This window comes from Vicugna pacos, chromosome 10, assembly GCF_048564905.1.
Source record: "Vicugna pacos chromosome 10, VicPac4, whole genome shotgun sequence".
NCBI classification, from domain to species: domain Eukaryota; kingdom Metazoa; phylum Chordata; class Mammalia; order Artiodactyla; family Camelidae; genus Vicugna; species Vicugna pacos.
In genome coordinates this window covers 47,060,477-47,070,694 of record NC_132996.1, presented here as the reverse complement: position 1 = coordinate 47,070,694, position 10,218 = coordinate 47,060,477, and the positions used below count along the sequence as shown (strand labels likewise).

Sequence of the window (10,218 nt, the reverse complement as noted above, 5' to 3'; positions counted from 1 at the left end):
TTATTTTTTTTTCAGGTGTACAATTTGATTAATTTTGATAGAGGTATATGCCTATGAAACTACCACTACAATCAAGATACCTAACATTTCCATCACTGCCCAAAAGGTGCAGATTTTGAACTCCCAATTTATCCCTTCCCACCCCCTTACCCTCTGGTAACCATAAGTTTATTTTCATTGTAGATAAAAGATTCCACTTCCTGAGAGCTTTTCTCTAAGCAAATTTAGTCTTACATTAAACACAGTCATAAGTAATTGGTTCACATGCAATGTGGATTGGCCAAAACTCATGGTATCTAACAATGCTCAAATGCTGTCCCTTTCTCAGGGGTTTCTACTTCAATGAATAGCCAAGTTGGCACCAAATATACCTGGCCTTATAAGCAGCCAATTCATAGGCTGGCTGAGGATTTCTAAAATGGTTGAGAACTAAAGTTCCACTTAAGTCAAGAGAGCTAAGTGAACTAACTAAAACTTTCATCAGTGGTTGATAGAAATACTAAGAAAAATAAAAGGAGACAGTAGGGGATGGGTCAAATTGGGTCCAAGGTCTTTGCTGGATTTCTGTGGAAAAGAAGGTGATGAAATAGCCTAGCCCCCAGAATTGTTCTGCATCCTAAATGACTTGCTAGTTTCCAGGCCACTTTCTAGTCTTTTATTGCACAATTGTTGCTAGATTCCCAGAGGCATGATCACCCGGGAGACATTTCTGCCTTCGTTATTTCCACACACATGATAAAAAATCCTCTAGAATTGTAGGTATAACAAGTGTTTCAGTTCCTTGAACTAAAGGAATCTGACACACACAAACAGACATATACAAATATACACACAGATACTCACATGTTTATATATTCACACCCACCCCCACATCATACCTTATTTTCTAAAGAAGAACAAGTAGAAAATGTCCAAATAGCACATCAGAAGGCAGGAAAACAGCAACAACCAAAAAAGACACAACCATTAAAAAGCTGTCATCAGGAAATACTAAATGTAAAGAACACACATCTTCCTGTTTTATAACAGTTGACATTTACAACCACAATTTTAAATCACCAAGGAAAAGTGCAATTTACGGTCATCGACTTGGTTACAAAGTAAGGGAGCGGTATGCGTGTAACATTTAAGCTGGAATGCCAGTAAACTGTCCTACAATTAAGAATGCTTCACTACTTAAAATAATAAAAGTCACATAATTTTAGAATATTTCCCAAATTTTCCAAAAAAAAAGAGGTTTTATTTATTTAATCTTCCCTCGGAGATTATAATATCGTTTTGGATTTTTACTGATCTCCTGTGTAGTTGTCCAGCAGGCCCTATTTATACCTTGTCTCTCTGAAATAGATTTTGAGCTCTCTGGACAGGAACTAATATATATGTTTGCATCATTCCTCTTGAGGAGAAAGTACAGAAATACTTATTTTTCAATAGTCTCTTACAGAGATATAAAAGCATAAAATCCTTCTTTCACATTATTTTACAGCACACAGCTCTGAAATAAACTCCAGCTCCAATATAACAGAGAATACTTTTTAACCATTAGATTAAGCCTGTTCATTGTCAGTGACATGAGGATGAGATTTGGGAAATAGAATATCATTAAGTCAATGATTTAGATGAGGGATAATAATTTGCAGTTGTGGTGCAGAGCACATTTCATTCAAGAAGAGGATGAGTAACTAGATTTGTTTTCCTTCCCCATAAATTACTAGAATTCAAGTGGCATAGTAATTATGTGTGGACTGATTGCTTTCCATGTTTGCAGCCGTGATTTTCAGAGCTACTTACAGCATCTAATCTAGCATTTATGCAAGCTCCCCAATTTGGGTTTCAGTGATACTTCCCATGTTTTGAAAAATCCAACTTTAAGTCAGGTGTACAGTAAAATATTTGGTCCCAAGTATCACCTAGGTGTTTTGTTTATGTACTTTAGGCTGGGCTTTTGCGGGCCTAGGTTTTTAAATAATATAATTTATGAGATAATTTTCTCTCTACATCCTCAGTACATTAAGGAATGAGTGAAATTAAAATATTAAAACAGACAAGAATTGGGTTATCAATGTACAGACACCCCTTCTGTAATCCAAAAACATTTTCCAAAAGCAATCTAGAGCATCTCTAAATTCTGAACTGAAATCAAATGGCTGGATTTTCTAAGGTGACTTGAATGTTGAACCGATACCTGTGGAACCTCTGCCATAGTTTTTCCCCTTTATATTTTACCAAAATTTTGCTTTGCGTGCCAAAAACTATAAAAGTGTTTGGATTTGGGTTCTCTGGGGTTAGTTAGATGGCATTATAAAACACATTTGCAAAAGTGGCATAAATTAAGTTTCATCCACAAAAGGAGGTAATCAACTCATGATGCTCTTGTTTCTAAAATTATTTCTTAGCTTCTCTGAAAAAAAAAGAAAAATTTGTTTAAATTTCCACTTTAGTTTCCAGTGGACTCCCTTTGTTATTATGTTTCTTACACATATAACACGTAGTATGACTTAAAATTACATTAATATCAAAGCTATTGTTTTACTAAAATAGGGCTTTGTGACATGGACATTTGTCATTATTTTCTTCTCTCTGTCTAAATATACTATAAATAATTGACACCTTTTATAGAAACACTATTTTTCTCTCTGAAGTCTGAGATAGTAATTTTCAAATAGCTCTCAGATATGTAGATCTCAGATAACTGCTGCTATCAGTTGAAATCATGATTGGAATACATCTAATGAAGAACTATACTTGAATAAAAAAAATCATTACAAGAGAATCTATTCTCTTAACTTCACCAAAAAAGTGCAAAATTTACATTTTCCCATTTTTTAATGTTTGATAAGAAAAGAGAAATACATGAGTCCAAGAGGAAAATCTTTTGAAAATAAAATTTGTACCCATAGGACAATAATGTGAATTAAGTAGGATTAACATTATCAAAAGATGATGTTTAAATGTTAGTTTTAAAATATGACAGAAAGAGCATTCTGTATCATCTCTGAGAAATTATCTAGAACAAAAATAAGAAGAAATAGAATTGTAATTTCATCTTTAATGAAACTAGAACAAATTTGTAATTCCCAATGTATGAAAAAAGGTTGCAAATGCCGTGAAGATCAAACAGGTAAAAAAACTCTACCTGTAGCTGCAGATTTCAGGGGAATAAAAAGGCATCAGAATATAATTCTCCAAAGTAGATGACACACTATGAGGGGACAAAACTAATGACTACTTGTTTCATACAACAGGAATGAAATTTACCAGTCAGCAGTGGAAACCTCACAAGAGCCAACTTGGTATCAATCTAAAGCAAGAGCTGAAAGAAAACTCAAAACTACTCTCACCAGTTGCCCACAACAGTGTCAGTAAAGTGGAGCATAGATACTCTTTGAGCACAGCTGACAGTATCTCTGGGCTGAAGGAATAATAGCTTTATTCATTATCTTATAGTAACTTATAATGAAAAAGAATATGAAAAGGAATATACGTATGCATATGTATGACTGAAACGTTATGCTGTACACCAGAAATTGACACATTGTAAACTGAGTATACTTCAATTAAAAATAAAAATAGATAGATAAATAGATAAATGAATAAATAAAAATTAACCAAAATTGAAAAAAAAAAAAGAACTCACTAACAGTCAATGCGCTGTCTTAGGGAAGTTAGGTTTAAATACTTCTTAGCATAGAATATAGCCTTGGCTTTGAAATAATACAAAAGCCAGTCCTATGCTGTCTATAAGAGAGACATCTAAAACAAAGTAACTCAGAGTGACTAAAAATAAAAAAACATATCTAGAAAATGTAAACCAAAAAACAAGGTTGGGTTATAGTTAATATCATTCAAATTTGAGTTCAAGATAAACAATAATAAACAAATAAAATAAGAGTTCTATAAAATTAGATAAAGTATAATCTCTAATAAATAGTGCAGAATATTTATTAACCAAATAACATACACTCAAAATACATAAAATAAAAACTCAAGAAGTACAAGAAAAGTGGGCAAAAGTACATTAGAAGTAGGAGCATTTAATTTACTTCACTGTCTTTGAGAGAAATCAGTGATATAACATATAGGTTAAAAATTACATGATTGAAATTGATACATTATAAACTGACTATATTTCAATAAAAAAAAATTAAGAAAAAATACGTGATCAACAAGGTCCTACTGTATAGCACAGGGAACTATATTCAATAACTTGTAATGGCCTATAATGAAAAGGAATATGAAAAGGAAAAAAAATAATAAAATAATAAAAATATGAAAAGGAATATATATAATACATATATATGTATAAATGGATCACTATGCTGTACACCATAAATTAACTCAACATTGTAAATTGACTATAGTTTAGTTTAAAAAGTTCATGATCAATAACAAACTTCACATGCAGATGCGAAAAATGTATGTGACCTTAAAATAAAGGCCTCATTTTTAAATGTTCACAGAATATTACACACACCTAAAATTTGCTTATATATTAGTAATTTAAAAACCTTCAAAAATTCCAAAAGTTTTGAAACAGTACTAAAACATTTATGCTAAGTGAAATAAGTCAGATTGAGAAAGACAAATATTGTAAGACTTCACTCATATAAGGAATCTTAAGACAAAATATGTGGAAAATAAGACAAAGTAAGACAAAATCTTTAAACAAACAAACAAAAAAGCAGAAATAGGCTCATAGATATAGAGAACAAATGGGTGACTGCCAGAGGGGAGGTGGGTGGAGACCTGGGCAAAACAGGTGAAGGGAATTAAGAGGTACAAACTTCCAATTATAAAATAAACAAGTCGTGAGGATATAATGTACAGCATAGGGAACACAGTCAGTAATATTGTAATAACTTTGTATGGTGACAGATGGTAACTAGACTTACTGGGATAATTATTTTGTAGTGTATAAAAATCTCAAATTAATATGTTGTACACCTGAAACTAATATAAGGTAAGTCAAATATACCTCGATAAAAATAAATTTATAAAAACTCATCAACCATGAAACTACAAATCAAACCATAATAATAAAAAAATACGATCTTGACATTTTATTGCTATTTCTTGAACAACTCTTTGGTTAAAGAGAAGGTAAAATTAAAATTATGATGTATTTCAAAATAACTATAATGAAATAATAGATATCAAACTATATGGGTTCTAGCTAAAGAGGCGCTCAAAGAAAATTCATAGCCTTAAATTTACATTTATAAACAGCATAGGGTAAAAATAAAATAATCATCCAACTCAGGATGGTACAAAGAAACATAATAAAACTAAGAAAACAAGGTGAAAGCATTAACAGTTAAAATTAGCAAATTAAGAACAGAAAATATATCTAACAATTTTTCTTAAAAAATATTTTGCCTAACCTAGTCCAGTTAAGCAACTACAAATGCATAAAATAAGTAATGGGGAAAACCCACAAATGCAATGGAAATTAAGGGAGTCATAAGGGGATTAATTTATAAACTTCATATAAATTGACTCTAAAATAGATAATTATCGAGGGAAAAATAATTACCAAAACTGACTCTGTACTTCATTCCATGGGAAAAGTTAACTGTCAAAGAGCAACACTCCGTCCAACACACCCCCTCACAATAGGGCTAAACAGTTACACAGAAGATTTCTACCAATTACTTAAAGGACAATTAATTCCAAAGTCACTTCCAGAGCACAGAAAAAGAAGTCACACATTTTCCATTTTGTATTTATAAAGCTAACATAACATTAATATCAAAAGCACAAGAAAAATAACTATAAGGAAATTTCATCTATGAATGTCAACATAAAACCTTAAATAAAATACTGACAAACAGAGTTCAAGAGAACATTAGAAAATTAATACAGTGTCACTTTGGCCACACATATACTAAAATGGGAGACACATAGAGAAGATTAGCATGGCCCTCACACAAAGACGACATGGAAATTCATGAAACAGTCCATATTTTTCACTTACAAAGGAACTCCCATAAGGCAGATCCTTCAACATAAACCCTTCAGGCCAAGGTGATGTCATGTAGTAATACATTCAAAGTGCTGAAAGAAAATAACTGCCAACTAAGAATACTTTACCAGAAAAGTTGTTTTTCAGAAATGAAGGATAGATAAAGATTTTCTCAGGCAAACAAAAGCTGAGGGAATTCAACACTGGACCTGCCTCACAAGAAATGCTAAAAGGAGTTCTTCAAGTTGAAACGAAAGGACACTAATTAGTGACATGAAAACATGTGAAAATATTAAATGCACTGGTAAAGGTAAGTATATAGTCAATTTAAAAAGTCTAATACTGTAATATGGTGGTGTGTTAGTCACTTAACTCTAGCATAAAGATTACAGGATATAGTAATAAAATAATTATAGCTACAATAATTTGTTAATGAATATGTAATATAAATAGATGTGAATGATAACATCAAAAACATAAAATGGGGAGAAGGAAGAATAAAAGAATAGAGTTTTTGTATGCAAACTTAAATTACACTTATCGCTATAAGACTTTTTTCATGTAAAGTGAACCATAAAGCAAAAACCTACCGTAGGTGCACGCAAGATGAAGAGAGAAGACTCAAAGCATACCAGTATGGAAAATCATCAGAAAGGAAGACATCAAGGGAGGAAAAATGGGACAAAGGAATTACAAAACCAACAGAGAACAATTACTAAAATGAAATTAGTAAGTACTTATCGATGAATAATTACTTTGAATGTAAATGGACTAAACTCTTTAATCAAAAGGCAGAGAGTAGCTGAGTGGATACATGACAAGCATGGTATCAACAGTGAAATGCTGAGAGTTTTTTTCCTCTGAGATCAGGAACTAGAGAAGGATGCTCCCGGTGACTACTCCTATTCAACACAGTACTGGAAGTCCTAGCCAGAAATACTTATCTAAGAAACAGAAATAGAAGACATCCAAATCAGAAGAGAGGAATGAAATTGTCTGCAGTTGACAAGATCACATATATAGAAAATCCTAAAGACTCTTCAAAAAATGTTTTAGATTCAGTAAAGTTTCAGGATACAAAAATCAACGTACAAAAATCGGTAGCATTTCTATACACTAACAATGAATGACTTGAAAAAGAAGTATAGAAACCACTCCCTTTACAATAGCATCAAAAATCTTGTAAATACCTAGGAATAAATTTAATCAAGGAGACGATCTATACACAAAAAAGTATAAGAAATAAATAAAAGAAATTAAAGAATACACAAAATGGAAGGGTATCCCATGTTTATGGACCAGAAGAATTAATATTGTTAAAATGTCCACACTACTCACACCAAAGCAATCTATAGAGTCAATAATCTCTATCAAAAATCCAATGGTGATTTTCACAGAAATATAAAAACAACTCTAAAATTTGTATAACACCACAAAAGACCCTGAATAGCCAAAGCAATCCTGAGAAAGAACAAAGCTGGAGGCACCATACTGATAAGTGAATAGATAAAGGAAATGTGGAATATATGTATATATATGACATATGTATATGTAATTTGTTAATATATTTATATGTATTATATAAACATATGTGTTAATATATAAATTTATATGTATTATATATGCATATATTAATATGTTTACATAAATGTATGTGTAATATGATTTTAAAAATAAAATTTAAGTATATAAAATATAATGTATTTATATATGTATGTAAATATATGTGTATATATAGTGATTTTATATACACACACAATGAAATAGTATTTAGACATAAAACAAAAGGAAATCCTGCCATTAGTGACAACATGGATGACTCTTGAAGGTATTATACTAAGAGAAGTAAGTCAGAGAGAGAAAGACAAACACTGTATAACAACACTTATATGTGGAAATTTAGCCAAGCTCATAGAAATAGAAAAAAGTTGGTTAATTCCAGGGACTGGGAGCAGAGAAAATAAGGAGATGTTGGTCAAAGTGTACAAACTTCCAGTTATAAGAGGAGTAAGTTCTGGAGGTCTAATGTACAGTGTAGTAAATATAGTTAACAATGTCCTATTGTACATTTGAAAATTGCTAAGAGAAGTAAATCTTAAATGTTCTCACCGTAACAACAACAAAAACATGGTAGTTATATGAAGTGAAGTATGTGTTGACTAACCTTATTGTGGTATTCATTTTGATGTATGTGTGTATATATATGTCAAGTCATCACATAGTACTCCTTAAACTTACATGATATCAAGTGTATCTCAATAACGCTGGGGGGAAAAGATTAATACACCACAATCAACACCCTGGGATTTACTCCAGGAGAGCAAAGATAGTCCAGTACTAGAAAAATCTGATTGTATAACTCACCATATTGATACATTCAAAAGGAATATCATAAAACATCACCATAGGCACTAAAAATACATTTGATAATACTTAGAACATATTTTTTTGAAAAATTTAATTAAAAGGAACAGAAAGATACATTCTTAACATTATAAATATGGGTATCTCATGTACAAAATAAGGATCATATTTACGGATGAAGCTCCAGCAATAGTCTCCTTAACATTCAGGGGGAAGAAATGTTTGCCCAATATTGTTAACATTTCTCTAGCTAAAATGTGCAAGAATATATAATGGGTTGTTAACATGGGTTATTTGGAGTAAAGAGATGCCGTGGAATAGGGGAGGCAAAAAGAGGGGAAAAGAGACAAGCTAATAGAAAAAATTTTTTAAATCTATGAGGACCATGAATATGATTATATTCATACATATATATATATATGGGCATATCTGTGTATATACATACACATAATTAAGTTAAACTACCCTCAAACGGTAACAATAGCCACAAAAAGTGCTGTTGTGTTTTGCAGCACTGCTTGTTTGTCTCCACAGATTTTTTTTTCATATAACTTACTGTATTTTAACTTTTTCACTTTACCATCTGTCTTCTCCCACTGTTATGAAAACTCCATAGCGAAGGGATTAGTCTCCAATTTGTTCACTGCTCTATCCCCAGAGACTAGTACAGGGTCTGGCACATAATAGACGCCTAGTACATATTTCTTAAATGAACAAATACATGAATGAAGAATGATAGGTGTTCAATAAAACAACTGTGTTTTGAATGAGTGCATCATGGTTTCAAGAGGCAGGATTGAGACATGCTCTATACTTAAGATGAGATAGACTGGATCCTCAAAGCTAATAAACACCATATCCCCACTTAATTGGCAACCAGACCCTCCTTAAGGGCGAAAAGGTGGTTCCACGCCATATCTTCAACTGATTCTGCTTTAAGGTCAAAGCTTTGCTCTTACTCCTTTTGAACCCAACTGCACCAGCACAGTGCTTTGCATATGCTACACAAGATACTCAGTAAATAGATATGGAAAAAAGTAAATATGGAATCACCAATATACTTTTGGCATTGTTATCATTCTAGGAGCTACTGAAATAGAATCATTGCCTATGAGACAGTTGGGAGGGTAGAAGGTAATTCTAAACTTTGGCCTTGGCTGAAAGGTTCCTTGAGGGCAGCTCATTTCCTCATAATTCCCACACAAATACTGGACAGGTTTAATGATAACATAAGACTGATTTTGATTGTATACATTAGGGATACCTATAAGCAAACATCTCACTGAAGGATACAAATCATGTTGAAATCCAAGTCTGTTCCCACTGACTGGTCAAAGAATCAGGGAAGATGAGAAATTGATTCTAAGCTATCACACCAGGCAGAGCCAAGGTTCTTGCTTAATAATGCTTTAACCAGTTTTTACCAGATACTGATAAGAGCATTCATAACTAGAAGCCAGGTTTGGAGTGTCTTCTTAGTAACAGGCAGAAAAGAGCTATTCTTCTCACATATCCTATCAGCTCATTATGGTCAGCTAGAGTCGATCTCATTCCAAAGTTCCAGATACCTCTTCCTTTTTCTTTGTTGTCCTTCTGAGAAGCAGAAGGGATTCCAAGTTACTAATTATGGGACCCAATTTGCTTTATCCACTGTTAACACAGAATATCCTTTTTAGTCTTTTTCCCTATTGATACAGGCAGTCCTAACAAGGAGTTAAGAGAATATATTTCTTTGAGACACTTCTGCCTCCTGCCGCCTCTGTTTCAGCATTCAATGGATTTTACAAGTTACTGCCCAGAGTTAGTCAGTAGCATTTTCAATAAACGATTGATATACTTATTTTGGAGGGAAAAATTTGCAGAAAATTTGAGTTATCCAAAAATAGAAGTAT

The 10,218-nt window shown here is 32.3% G+C and overlaps 1 non-coding gene across 1 annotated transcript; it reads left to right on the top strand.

The window, feature by feature from the left end:
• Positions 1-5,861: 5,861 nt before the first annotated feature.
• LOC116282118 (U6 spliceosomal RNA) lies at positions 5,862-5,967 on the top strand. Its single transcript, XR_004191594.1, has one exon. It is a non-coding gene; the product is annotated as a U6 spliceosomal RNA (small nuclear RNA).
• Positions 5,968-10,218: the final 4,251 nt, after the last annotated feature.